At 41.7% G+C, this 15418-nt stretch overlaps 1 long non-coding RNA gene across 1 annotated transcript in view; it reads left to right on the top strand.

The window, feature by feature from the left end:
- Positions 1–15418, top strand: part of LOC310991392 — a 276237-nt gene that overhangs the window by 94226 nt on the left and 166593 nt on the right. Inside the window, exon 3 of the long non-coding RNA XR_014595615.1 lies at positions 11818–11853. This is a non-coding gene — a long non-coding RNA (uncharacterized lncRNA). The remainder of the gene's footprint in view (positions 1–11817; positions 11854–15418) is intronic.

Here is a 15418-nt window from a genome sequence, read left to right as displayed (position 1 = left end):
TTCTACTGACCAGTAGAGACGACAGCAGCCTCACATCCATTAATGACAGACATGTAACTTCATGAATCCTGTCTCTTCAGCTCAGAGTCAAACTGCTGACTGTCTCTGTCTCTAGAAACATGGAGGCTTCAACACTCACTGCACTTCATCCACAACTTTAACCTTCTTTCTCTTTATAGCCGGTTGCAGATCCATGGTGGCCACCATAGGTTTCTAGGACTCCATGTTCCTGCAGGACGGACCAACACCAACAGTTCAACAGCTGCTGCTGAATGTAACAATCTGCTGTCTGGACTCTGACATTTAATCTGACATCCGTGATTTATGTCTTTTCACTATGGGGGTGGATTGTGTGTGTCATCTGGTTATTACTAATGTGTCATGAATCACATTTTGTAGAGGACGGACTAATGTCTATCCACAAATAAACCATGTTGTGAACTATTAATGTGTCTGTTGAAACAGCTGATTCCAGTTCCAGTGACTTCAGTAACAACCAGTGTTGAGGAACATGAAGCTCCACTGATCAGCTCCAGTTTTAAACTCAACAACAGCGCCACCTAGTGGCTCAATGAGAGGAGAACTGGTTCTGTCCTGAGCCCAGACACCAGCTCATTAAAAACCACTTCAGTTCTCTACACACTGACATTAATAAACTATAAAAAGCTTCAGTCCATCCGTTGTCTACACACTCATCAGTGCAGCTCCAGACTTATTGTTGTTTTTGTTTTGTAGTCCAAGTGTGATTTAATGATTCATAAAACATGTGTTAATATTGCTGCTGGTGGTTGAGGGAGAACTTTGATGTGATGGAACCAGACGACACTTTAATTGTGTCAATCAAAAATGAGAAAGTGATGATATTTTTATATCTAAAAGGTCAAAGGTCAACCTTACTGCCACAGTGTTCCACAGAGACACCTCTGGCCTTTATTCAGATGAGATCAAATACACATTACAAACTACACATTTCACTTTCATTGTTTCTGGTTGGATTCAGTTTGAGGACAAAGATGAAAAACATCCAAGATCTTCTCTGCTGCACAGGTCACATGACACCTGGACCAGGAAGTGTCAGGTTTCACAGGAGACGACGTGAAAGAGTCAAACTTATGAGAATTCATTTGTTTTTATGAGTCTGAATAATTAGTTGTTATTGTTTTTGTTGCTTTAATCTGGTTACAACTGAATATTTAGAGTCGCATGTAACAAAGTGTGACTTTTATCCTCACTCCCATGTGGCTCCACCTGTCTGTTTATCATCAGGCTCAAATTCCTGAGATTTAAAGGGATAGTTCAACATTTTGGCAAATTGGCCCATTGCCATAATCCCTACAGTCATAGCAGTAGGTTCGTTACCTTTAATTGTCGGTGCAAGCTATTTTTAGAACGGCGGAGCAGAGCCGCGAGCTGCTCAGAGCTACGCTACGGAGGCTAATGGTACTGTATTTCGTGGTTTCCCTCATCAAACTCATCAAATACACAATCCAACAACTCCACAACGCTCTGGTGGACAAGTTGTGACCAGAAAAGTGCTCTTTAAATAAAGTCTGATAACCAAATATCAGCTGTCCTGGGATCAGCTGTATCAGCAACAAACTACTGGATAAACCTGAGTGTGAGCTTCATAGAGATGGTATGTCCAGCAGTAGCCCCCCGTCGTCCTATCAAAATTTCCCAGAGCAAAGTTTCTAGTTTTGATCTATGCTTTGGGATTACATTGAGTTGCTAGAGTGTGTAACTTCTATTGCTCCTCAAGGACGAACTACATCAACATGTGTCAGCAGGAAATCAGCCGCTGACACATGTTGCTTCCTCTTGAGGTAAAACGCATCATTGCCTGCGTGCAGAACAATACACAATGACAAACAAACAACAACAGGAATGTTGCTGGTCAACACAAAGTTCAAAACAACAAATTCTGAAAGTACCACAAGAGATTTGTGGAGCAGATAGGTTTTAAAAGAGTTGTGTTATTTCATCTAGTGATGGCTTCGATGATATGGACATTTAACTGACTACAGCTTTAAACTGTGCTCTTTCTTCTTAAGTGTTAATGACTGAATCGTTGTATTTCTGTTCTTTACAGAGAGAAGGATCCGCTCCCAGCTTGGTAACAGACTTAAAGCAGAAGTAAGCGATCCGGTCGTTTTGGCTAATGCTGCGTTCCAGGCAGGCTTTTGAAACCGTAAATTACAGCTTCAAGTCACAACTTACGACTTTGTAGCGTTCCAGGTAACCCACTCGTGTTTTTCCGACCAGTTTTACCTGTGAAAGTCACTATAACGGCCACTCGTAACTTCTGACCGGTGAACTTGTACCAGATCAAACTGGTACCACTTCACAGGTCGGAAAAACACGAGTTACGAGTTGCCTTGAACGCACGGAAGATATAACTATTTAAGACTTATATTAACACAAATATATCACTTACTTCTGCTTTAAATCAGGAAATAATAAATAAAGGTCATCTAATCTTCTATTGATTGGTCTCATCAACAGTTGTGGATTTATTCCATTTGTGTGGTGGATCAGTTCAACCTGACACTGAGTTGAACTGATCTGATGTTTGATCACATCTGAACTTACACACTGAAATGTGAAATATCTGAGCTACTAGACTAGTCACACAACCTGCAGCTTCTCACACCAAAACAAGTGTTTTAGGCCACACTAAGACTGATGTGACCTGCTGCACTACAGAGCTGACAGTAGCTAACCATGCCATTTTAGTGCGTTAGAGAAATTAGCCAAAACCAATATTGCAGGTTATTACCCCTATCTCTCTCTCTTCCTTGTTGATGGAAAAATACCGAGTGTTCATTTGACCTTGTTGATTATATGTCCTGTTTTGTCTCAAACGATTGAAAGGCAAAGTTTCCAAAACATCCTCCTTGCAACGTAAGAGATAACATGGGCGTTGCTAGGCAATATGATGTGTCTTAAAACTGTTCTGCATTGTGCTTATACATAGACTTTCTCTGTTCAGGGAGATTCTGTGAAGAACTTCAATAAATAAACATTGACTTCAAGATCCTGAGTGGTGCCTTTGGTGCCTTTTTACTGACAACTGTCCTGTCTAAATAAATAAATCAGATTTTGTTTTAGAGGACCTGTTAGAGGACCTGTTTTAGAGGACCAGTTACACCAGCAGACGTAGTTAAAGCAGAAGTAAGTGGTCCGGTCGTTTTCGCTAATGCTGCGTTCCAGGTAGGCTTTTGAAATCGTAAATTACAGCTTCAAGTCACAACTTACGACTTTGTAGCGTTCCAGGCAACCCACTCGTGTTTTTCCGACCTGTTTTACCGGTGAAAGTCACTATAACGGCCACTCGTAACTTCTGACCGGTGAACTCGTACCAGATCGAACTGGTACGACTTCACAGGTCGGAAAAAAACGAGTTTCCTTGAACGCACCATAACAGTCCTCGTCGCCACATTCACGGCGTCCCTTGGCTGCACACACAGCCCTGCATGCCGTTCTCTCTCCTCATTGGATAAAAACTGTAGGATACGATAAATGTTTTCTCCTCGGCTCAGAGCAGAGCAGAGTGACTGACAGACCCGTGTTTCAGACCAAACACTCTATGTAAGTGATTGTTGTCGGAAGATATAACTATTTAAGACTTATATTAACACAAATATATCACTTACTTCTGCTTTAACTCACAGACGGCCATCTTGCATCAGTCCACACTGACTAAGGCCGCAGTAGATCCAGTCATCTGCACTAAAGGTGCATTCACACCGGACCTTTTGTTTTTCTCGCTAGCAACGAGTTTACATGTTAAGTCAATGTAAACGAGCAGTTGAGCGTTTAATCGCCCAGGCGAAAATTCGCTGGGGCTCCGAGTGACAGCGACAGAGCGATTAAAATAAATAATAATAATAAGCTTAAAATAAATAAATAAATATTCATAACTCTAGAATTTTTGTAGCTATTACTTTAACAATTTGCATAATGTTACTATAGTGTTACTTTCATAGAAAAGTACATGATAAAAATTATTTGTGATAGGCTATGCAATATAATTTTCTCATGTTTATAGCAACCCAAACCATTTGAAAATGGGTCAAAAACTGAGCATAATATAAACTGGTTATTTTAGTAGAACATAGGCCTACAAAAATAAAAATAAGAATTGGTTCTTAATTTGCTTGCCTAGGTAAATAAAGGTTAAATAAATAAAATAAATAAACCATTGTCATTAGTCTTCTAGTCTTCTGATATATATCTATGTATCCACCCCTTGAAAACACTGAGGTTAAATACATGAGGAAACGAGAAAGGTGGGGCGATCAAAGACAGGTGAGACACATGAAGGAAAACACAGGTAGACAAGATATGGAACTTTGAAATAAAACAGGACAGGGAACAGGAGACAAATCATGACTAACATCAGTTCAATATGAACCAGTTCAATACATTATCATTTTTTATTAGCCTAATAAAACAAAAATTTGTTCATAAGTGAGTGAACTTTTACTTTGACAGTTTAATCAGCTGCTTCCAACAGTATCTTGTGAATCTTGACTTGTGACTCAGGTACAACCTCTAACACGTGATGTTCATCTCAAAGTGATAGCCAGTATTTTCTTCATCTCACTGTGACATTTAGCACCTGTCCTGCAGTGGCACAGTTTTAATCTGGTGAGTAAATTCAACAAAAACAGGTAAAAAGACTTAAAGTGAGTGAACGTCTGTTTGTATTGTAGATGTTATAGTTGATCATTATGATTCTGTAGATGGTTTGAATTTGTTGGGTAGACTTTTCTATGGTGTTAATTTCCTGGAGCGTGGACCTCTCCACTGCTAAAACTACTGGATGAATAAATAACCAGCTCCTTGTCGACAGTGAAGCAGTAAATCAGTCACATCAGTGTTGAACACTGTCTCTACATGTAACGATGGATCAGTTCCAGGACGTTTTCTGAGTGACAGCTTGGATTTAATAGTTTCAGGAGGTTTCACTTTGCTACTGAAACCTCTGGACCTTTACTCAGGCTGATGATCAATTTCAATTTATTTGCTTATGGAGGACAATGTACAACATTCAGCACTCCCTCCAAGGGGATGCGGCTGTACCCAATTGCAGCCTTAGGCTGATTTCCATTGCTAGTCCCCCTGCCAGATGTTATTAGGCACAGTCCCTTAAAAGAAAATCACCATGTTCACTAGGGTGTGGTGTAGACCTAGGTCTAGTTTCACTTTTGAGCTTCGGTCCTGTTGTGGGGCAGTTTCAGCCTTTTACTTTATTGTGTTTAATCATTAACGTGACAAAAGTGAAAAAACCAACATGCACATCCAATCGAAACACCATGTGTTAATAAATTATAGCCTACTTGCACTGGAGCTACTTTCCTCATTAACGTGATCCACAACCAACATTTCGGCTTTCTGCCTTTCAAAAATGTGTCTACATGGTCCACTGTGAAGAGTAAAGAATTATGTTTTAGCTATATGTAAAACCACAGCCTATTTCTCTTTTTTTCTGTTTAGTGAGTTTCCTCCTGTTGGTCAGTTTCTCATGTGAAGCCTCAGACAGACCATGTTCCCTCTGAGCTGAGTTCCACTGAAGGAAGTTTAGGTGATTGTCTCTAGGAACAGCTCAGATCTCCTCTGGACAGCAGCTCTGATGCTGAGGACACTAAGGATCAGAGTCTGACACATGATCAACTACATCAGTTTTCTGGAGGTTAGCGGGTTGGAAGCTAACAGGCTAGGAGGTTAGCAGGTTGGAAACTAAGAGGCTAACAGGCTAGGAGGTTAGCAGGTTGGAGGCTAACAGGCTAGGAGGTTAGCAGGTTGGGAGCTAACAGGCTAGGAGGTTAGCAGGTTGGAAGCTAACAGGCTAGGAGATTAGCAGGTTGGAAGCTAACAGGCTAGGAGATTAGCAGGTCGGAAGCTAACAGGCTAGGAGGTTAGCAGGTTGGAGGCTAACAGGCTAGGAGGTTAGCAGGTTGGAAGCTAACAGGCTAGGAGGTTAGCAGGTTGGAGGCTAACAGGCTAGGAGGTTAGCAGGTTGGTTGGGGGAAGCTAACAGGCTAGGAGGTTAGCAGGTTGGAGGCTAACAGGCTAGGAGGTTGGAAGCTAACAGGCTAGGAGGTTAGCAGGTCGGTTGGGGGAAGCTAACAGGCTAAGAGGTTAATGTTGTAACAGAACCAGTTTCTATAATTAAAGCCTTTGGAAACCCAAATCCACCAAAGCCTCCTAACTATGTATTTTAGGGTCTTATGTTATTAAACATGTAAAAATAATTAGAAAAAAGTTTCCATCCAAATTCAAAATATTTGTCTTTTAAGGTTTTGTACAGTAGGTTTGAATTGGGCAGAGTTATCTCTGGGATTTATCACGCAATAGGTGGTTTTCAGATGACGTCACGTGGAATGTCACGACTGCAGATGGAGGGCAGGAAGTGTTTTGCCCGCAGGAAAACAATAGGAAAATGCCTACTGTCTGCGCTGTCTACGGCTGTTCAAAACGGTCAAACCGGGAAAATCAAAAAAGTTACTTGAGAGTTCCTAAAGGACTCAAATTTCAACAACTGACCGTAAAACGGTGTGTGGGAGGGACGGAAGTGACCATAGTAAACAAACGGTGTCCTAGCCTGTTCTACAGTAAAAATGGCACATAGAAAGAGGAGTAAAGCAATATATTAAGCGGCAATATATATTTAAGCATCAACGATATTCAGCCAAACCCACATAGTTTGAAACAACGTTCAAAACACACACAGCCAGTGTCACAACTAAGCAGCCCGCTAGCTTAATGCTAACGTAAAACACCATAGACGGGCTAACAGAAATTAGCATGCAGTTTACAGCCAGTAAAGCTGCTAAAAACTGTTTTAATTGTGGCTTTAGCGCTGTTAACACGTCACCGTTTAATCCAGAGTCTGTGGTCAGTTTATAATGCTGGGGAATTTGCTCCGATGTCTGTTTTGGGAGAAGTGCAGAGTCTGTGTGAGCCCCGACCGGGGACCAGGGCAGCGGCTGTCACAGCAGCAGCAGCCGCTCTACCGAGCTGATCTGCCGGGGCCGACCGTCCTCCCCCCGGAGGAGGAAACGAGCCAAGTAATGTATCCGCAATGCTTTTAGAGGTTTACCGCTGAGATTAATGCTGGTCTGATTGATGAAATTTAACTGTGGCAGTGGCATTAGTTTGTTTGAATGAAAAGTGAGCAGGGCTGCTTCTGGGCTAAGGACTGAAATCACCACATTTACGTAAATGAATAAATGTTTTACAATGAACCAATCAGTCAAATACATTTTATTTTGTTAAATCGACATGGTTACTGTACATGGCAAAGATTATTACCACTTTATGACTTAAAATTACTCGGTATTTCTATGGGAGTCCTATGGGAGTGTCGCCACTCTGTTATATCAATCGCTCTGGTCGAGGCGGTGTGTTTCACTGCTTCCTTTCTCCCGATTTAAGGTTGTATGGATCGTATCCGATATATTTCTCTAATTTTTGGTGATACCTGCTACGTGCAGGCTCGACCAAAAGCTTCGGAGTACTCGCTTTCCATTATTTTCAGGCACCGCTCTCCACTTCCTGCCCTCCATCTGACATCGCCCCGCCCCCTTCGCGTCATCATAACCACGTGGCTGAAAACAAGCTATAAATCCTACCACTCATAAATCGCCACGTCAGTTCTCTCATCCAGCCCCCCAGTGGCAGCGAACAAAACCGTTCTGCTAACGGTCGCTCCTCCACTCCTCTCTAGTCCTCACAACCAGAGCCATGTCAACCAGGGTTGTGTGTGTGTGTGGCGATTAGCTTTTAGCATTTGTTAGCTTTCCAGCGCGACCTGCCTCGTCTGTCTGTCTGTGCCCACAACTCCTCACAACTCCTCTCTACATGCAGCCGATACAGCCGTTTTTTTTGTGGGGGGTCGGGCGGGCGGTGTAAATCCGCGATCAGCATTTAGCCTTATTAGCTTTCCAGTGCAACCTGCCTTGTCTGTGTGTGTGTGTGTGACTGTGTGTCAGTCTGTCTGTGTGTGTGCCCACAACTCCTCTCTACATACAGCCGATACAGCCGTTTTTTGGGGGTGAGGGGAGGGAGGGAGGGTGTGTGTAAATTGGCGATTAGCTTTTAGCATTTATTAGCTTTCCAGCGCGACCTGCCTTGTCTCTGTGTGTGTGTCTGTCAGCCCCTCCTGGCGCTCACACAGACAGGAGTGACGGTTAAAAGCTTTTTTTTCCTGTGAGACTACGACCACAGACGGTTATGATGCTCCGAAACGAAGCTGGTAGTCTAGTTAGCTGCTAAATAGCATCAATCAATCGATGCACGTCCTCCGCTGAGGATTTTTTTTTTTTTAACGGTCGCCATTGACGTGTTGCTATGACAATGGAGCTGTCAATCATAGCGTTAATCATAGCGCTGCCACGCCCACGCTGTCCTGACCAGTGGCCCCAATAGTGCCTCAATAGCAAAATGAGCTGTTTTTAAACCAGGTTTTCTAAAAGTTATGAATAGTTATTGTCACTCAGACTTTTGTGGATGCTTAATGAGGCACTTGACTTTGATATAATATAAGCATTTTTACTATAGTCGGGTTTCCAAAGGCTTTAATGTGCTCTCAGTCACAGTGTGCAAATATAAAGAGTAGCCTAAATGTTGCTGAAGTGTAGCTCTACATATAACACATACTAAAATGTTGCTTCTTTGTTTGTTTACCCAGAAAACAACCAGAGGTCAAAACATTTTGGAAAACGAGCTGAACATGGGGAATGGTGAGTTCATAGAGTAAAATCCTTAGACTTGGGGAGCGTACCTTTTGAAAGGGTCCTATGTTTCCCGGTCGCAATACATACTGGGGAACATAGGACCCTTTTTCTGAAAAAGTCCACCGGACGCGGAAGGGCCGCGAAGAGCCGCGAAGAGCCGAGAAACGGAGCCAGTTTACTTTCTGGAAAATAGACCGGATGAAACGATCGCTGCAGGCCACGACCCGGTGGTGCGTCTGGCGTGTATGAACGACACAATCGGTTAACATGGGCATGGGTGTGTCCCCCACCGGCTAATAATGTACAATATACAAAACAAGAACGATAACAATATACATCCCACTCGGGGTTCGATCCTCGGTCTCCCGTGTGAAAAGCAACTGCTCTATCCACTGTACTACCGTAGAAATTACTTTGTTTGGAATACGGCTGTCAGAACGAACTTCGCTATTCGAATACAATTCGAATGTTAGTCAAAATGAGAACATTCGAAGGTGGAAACTGACATTCAAACGTTTTTAACGAGGCAAATTAACGTAGTGCGTCGTGACGTAGTAAACATGTTGATAAAACAAAATGCAGTTGTTGTTGTGCACAAGGTAAAACTACAGCTTCAAATACGAGCAGAGTTTTTTTAACCGAATCAACAATCCTCTTTTTTTCTTCTTTTTTTTGTTATACCGCAACATATGGTTCACGTCAAGATAACTTCTATATTTTTGCTATTCAAACTTCCACAGTCCATCGTTCTCTTTGTTTAACACTTCAAGAGACTTTTGGTTAAGTAACCATGGACAGCTCTTATGCAGGGTTGTTCTGCTGTGTCGTTGTCGCCATCGTTGTCGCCACCGTCATCGGTAAAAAAACCAAAAAAAACCACACACGTTAAAAATTCGAATATTATTTGAATATTTAACATAAGATGGGTTAGAAATTTGAACCTGATTTGGGGGGAAGATTGACAGCCCCAGTTTGGAACAGCAAGAGCGGATTTATAGACCTTTACTTTTTCTTTATCTCATAATTACGAAATCCGGATCTCGTAATTGCGAGAAAAGATCTCGTGATTACGAGATAAAGTGTCTAATTTTTTTTTAATCCAGTGAATGCAATGCACTTCCGTAGGGGAACATAGGGATGATCCCGACAAGAGAGACCCCTCAGCAGCCATCTTGGCTCTGACCCCAGAACAGTGTTGACACTACAATCTAATCTAGATCGACTGTGTTGGATCAGATCTGATTTCAAATCAAAATCTATGTTTGAATCTGAATTGAACTGGACAGTCAGAACTACACTGCTGTTTAGTCAGATTAATATTTATCTTTAGGTTTAACACACCAATAAATTCATATTAAATATAATCTGTAGTTGTGTCTCTTACTGTGGCAGCAGATGTGAAACTCATGAGGCTCATCACACTGAGATGAAACAGAGTTCACATTAACTTTGATCTGTTCTCTGGGATTACACTCAGGTTAAACTCTGTTCAGATTAAATCTGTTTTTTATTTATTTTATTTACATAAAATAGAAACATACAGTAAAATATGAATCAATGATTAATATGTATGTGCCACAGTGACATATTTAAAGGTGAGTCAAGTCACAACGATTCTGTTTAGGGACACACACATGAATGAAACACACACTTAACATGATGGGCCCTAGTTTCTTAGACCAGGTGAAGTCTAACCTCAGCGCAGCGATGCGCGCTGCAAGTTTGTCATTTTATACTTTGACATGGACGGAGGAAACAGCGACGCCAGAGGCCGAACCTCTCCCAGGAGGAAACAGCTGTTTTGGTCCGGAGGTCCGAGCTCAGAGTGACCAATAATGAGTTTACTAATATACTTAACCAGGATTGATCTGATACACTGAGAACCGGTGCTCAGTGTAAGAAACAACAACTAATAAACTAATGAAGAAACTCACATTTATTCATTTCAATGTATTATTCCCTGTGTAAGACAGATGAGAGGTGTAGGCTACACTAATCACAACATAAACAAACATGCGGGATGAAATCAGCGTAAAGGACACGCTCTCTCTCTCTCTCTCTGTCCTCCTCTCTCTCTCTCTCTCTGTCCGTCTCTTTTTTCTCTGTGATAGAGATGCTGAGTATACTGTAGTAGGCTATATACTGACTATCTGATACCGAGGCTGTTGTGGTGGACTAAGAGAGATGATGATTTGTGTTTTGTTTTTCATTACGGCTGCGTGATGCGGTCGCTCGCGCTAATGAATTAATAAGTTAATAAATAAATAAAGCGATCATCACAACGGCAGAGTGGTATCTCAACACGGCAGCGACATGCAGTCATCCACCCTCAGTCCTGCTTGGGACATCCACAGCTGCTTTTCAGTGCCAGTTCGTCCCTGCTGTGTTAATTCAGGTGGAGTTTCCTTTACGCACCGACAGCCTTTGATCTCTGCTTTGATCTGACGTCAGATGTGACAGGACAATCTATATAGATATAAATTCACGTGTTGATTCCATTAGTTGCATTAAATAGTGGTTATTGTGGATATTTATTGCATTGAAATGTGTCTGGAACTGTGGAGATCTGCCTGTGAGGTCTTGGTGACGTGTGTGCACTGCAGGTCAGTCAGCCAAACTTCCACTGCACCTGCTGCGCTTCGCCCTGCGCTGAGACTAGACCTGGTTGGAGGTGGCGAGCTTTCAGCGCAACCTCGGCGGGACATTTTCGCACAAAACTTCCACTGCACCAAGCTGAATCTGTGACGCCTCCCCCTGCTGCGCGGCCACGCCTATCTCAGCGCAGCGCGATCTACCAATCTTCCAATCTGACTTTGCTCTAGGCTGCGCTGGTCGAAACTTGCATTAGACCAGCTGCGCTACCTTGCGCAACCTGCGCTGCGCCAACAAACTATAGGGCCCCATGTGTTCTCAGTCAGGAGGGAACAAACACTCTGTTGTTTTTACTTTGATCATTCTTCATCTCATTAAACTGTGGGATTTACTCATAACTGATTAAAAATAAATACATGTGTGCACTTTCTTCCTATTCAGTAGTCGTGGTAATGACTGGATCCGTTTATTTCTCATACAGTAGGAAATAACAGCTTTAATGGACCTGTCCGACCTGACAGTCATAACTGTTCTGTCGTTTGATCACATCTGAAACTTTACAGTTCAAACTGGGATTTAATCAGCTCATTAAAACACCAATTAATTGATTTTAAATGATCATTTGTTCTATTTCTTCTTCAGTGATAATGACTGAATTAATCTGTGTAATTCTGTCCTTCACAGTGATAGATCTCATCCTGAAAATTAGAGGTACCTGCACTGATTTTCACCTGTTTTAATGATTAAATATTGTGAAAGAACACGTATGTAATAATGTAGTGAACAAAAAAGTGTTAAACAAGCCAGAATATGTTTGGTCAAGAGATAGTTTTAATGTTTTTGAGTCTGGTTCTAAATGAACATGCGCTCTTTGTTCTTAAGTGGTGCTGACTGAATCTTTGTTCTTTAAAAAACCAAGACTACTCTCTCTCCCATTGATCTAATCTAGACCTACACAACTTTGTTCAGATTAAATGATGTTTGAATCTGTATTTAACTGAACAGTCAGAACTACACTGCTGTTTAGTCAGATTCACATTTATAGATTTTATCTTCAGGATCTTCAGTGTTCAGATTAAATCAGTCAGAGGAATCACAGGAAGGACAAACTGCTACGATGAAGTGCACAATGACTTAATGTTGTGGAGGTTGAACTGTAGAAATAAAATGACCTCAATTTGTTCTTGCAGGCCGGAAAGCAAAAGACTCCCATATTTCAGTGGATGAAACCCATAAAATAGGTAATAGATTTCACATTCATGTTGATCTATTCTCTGGGATTACATTCAGATTAAACTGTTTAGATTAAATCAGTTTTTACAATCACTAGACACATTAGACACAATTTAACTAATGTTTTAATTCTGATTAAAATATGTATCTGCTCTTCGTTCTTCAGTGGTAATGACTGAATATGTGTGTTCTTAAAAAACCAAGGCTACTCTCTCCCATTCATCTAATCTAGATCTACTGTGTCACAACTTTGTTCAGATTAAATGATGTTTAAATCTGAATTGAACTGGACAGTCAGAACTACACTGCTGTTTAGTCAGATTCACATTTATAGATTTTATCTTTAGGTTTAACACACCAATAAATATAATCTGTGTCATCAGTCAGAGGAATCACAGGAAGGACAAACTGCTACGATGAAGTGCACAATGACTAAATGTTGTGGAGGTTGAACTGTAGAAATAAAATGACCTCACTTTGTTCTTGCAGAGACGAGGGAGGTACGCTATGAGTATGGACGCACTGTAACAGGTAACAGATTTCATATTCATTTTGTCATTTTGATCTTTTCTCTGGGTTTACATTCAGATTAAACTGTTAAAGCAGAAGTGAGTGATCCGGTCGTTTTCGCTAATGCTGCGTTCCAGGCAGGCTTTTGAAATCGTAAATTACAGCTTCAAGTCACAACTTACGACTTTGTAGCGTCCCAGGCAACCCACTCGTGTTTTTCCGACCTGTTTTACCGGTGAAAGTCACTATAACGGCCACTCGTAACTTCCGACCGGTGAACTCGTACCAGATCGAACTGGTACCACTTCACGGTCGGAAAAATACGAGTTTCCTTGAACGCACCATAACAGTCCTCGTCGCTACGTCACCACATTCACGGCGTTCCTTGGCTGCACACACAGCCCTGCATGCCGTTCTCTCTCCTCATTGGATAAAAACTGTAGGATACGATAAATGTTTTCTCTTCGGCTCAGAGCAGAGCAGAGGGACTGAGAGACCCGTGTTTCAGTCCAAACACTCTATGTAAGTGATTGCTGTCGGAAGATATAACTATTTAAGACTTATATTAACACAAATATATCACTCACTTCTGCTTTAAGATTAAATCAATTTTTACATTGACTAGACACATAATACACAGTTTAACCAATGTTTTAATTAGGGCCACGGGCAATCGCACCGGGCACTGATCACAGCTATGAAATAGCTGCAGGGACCAGTCCATCTTCCGGACGATTTTCGATTCACTACTAGTCAAATTATATATCAAAACGTGCGGTTTGATCTGGATCGGTATGCTATTACTTTTCTCAACAGTGTACGAATTGCGCAAAATTTTGCATGTAAGTCAATGGGACGGGCGGGAAAAAAAGGGCGAAAAAGACGAATCATTGGAGTTTAACAAACGTCTACTGCTCAGGCATACTTTCACCTAGAGACTCCATTTAAACTTTAAACAGTAGACACAAGTCTTGTGTATTGTCGTATTACTCCACGTTTTGATAGGTCATATAGTTTTTGATCAATGACCATGATCATTTTTGGAGAAATTATGAGATTATAATGGGTGTTTATTACACGGCTCTATTGAATGCTGCTCTCTGATTGGTCCAGCGCTGCGTTCTGCGGTCTGTTATTTCTGTATAACGGACCGTCGTCATGTATAACAGACCGTTGCTAGGGAAGCCGCTCTGATCAGCGCAGCACAGAAAAGAGAAACTATGCGGGATATTTACCTTGTGTTTCATTTTTACCGTCATTAAACAGCGTCGGACTAATAGTGATGTTAGAGATAAATGATTTGTAACTTGTTACAAGGAGAGTGGAGGCTCCTTCCACACCGTGGCTGGAAACCAAACCTGCTGATCAGAGCCTCTGACCCCGTCAGCTCTCCTCTCGTCTCGGTGCAGCTGGCACCGCGGCTCCGCGACACAAACGCACCCCGTAAACAGTAAAGTTAATCTCTTGTTTATGACAGATACGACTACACACAATACACACATTTTAACACGTGTATGGTAATCTATCGATCCACTGATTGATTATCAAAGGCTTCAAATGCACGAACGGGAGGAGGCTCGGCAAAACAGCGGAAGTGACCGGTCTTGCAGATTCGCTAAATGCAATTTTAAATCGATGAAAGTCGTATTTTGGTCAACATTATGTTTCAAATTAATTATTTCACTCGTAAACCGTGTAATAAGCGGGATAATGTACAGTTGGTCGGTTGTTATGGAGAAATAAACCCCTTCATGTTGTATGTTCCATACAACCTGTCGGGGTTTATTTCTCCATAACAACCTCCGAACTATACATTATCCCTTACGTATTGCATAGAATGTTCGTGTCAGAGCACGTGACATCATCGGTTAGAGTGGGAGAGAGTGAAGAAACATTCTGTATTTTTTCTGGATAAACTGTCAGCACGGCCACAATTCACAGTCTACACACATAATTTTTTCAGAATTTGTAAGACAAACTTGTTATCTATCAATTCATGTGCTCAAAATATCAGAGAGACTTACAGAACTTACAGAATCAGCCTCTGAGTGCGGCCACGTATGTCTCTGCTCCTCATTGACTCCAATACAAATATTTTCTGAGAGAAGCAGAACGGCCTGATGTTTTAAAACTGCCAGCGTCGCCAAAATATTTACTGTAGAAACACCAAATCGTACCGAAATTTTCAGTAAGTCCTTAGAGCAACGTGTTCTGTGTTTTGTTCTGATAGGAGTTACCGTTTTGTCACGCGAAGCCTAAATGTGAGACCAGTGCAGAGGCAGAAAATGGCTCTTTTTCTCCACGTTTCTGTCTGTCTCAGCCTGCGGGGGCCCCTATCGCCA

Source organism: Trachurus trachurus (assembly GCF_905171665.1).
Source record: "Trachurus trachurus genome assembly, chromosome: 9".
Taxonomy (NCBI): domain Eukaryota; kingdom Metazoa; phylum Chordata; class Actinopteri; order Carangiformes; family Carangidae; genus Trachurus; species Trachurus trachurus.
Note: the sequence above shows the minus strand (reverse complement) of the source record. Positions and strands in the feature narration are given on the sequence as shown.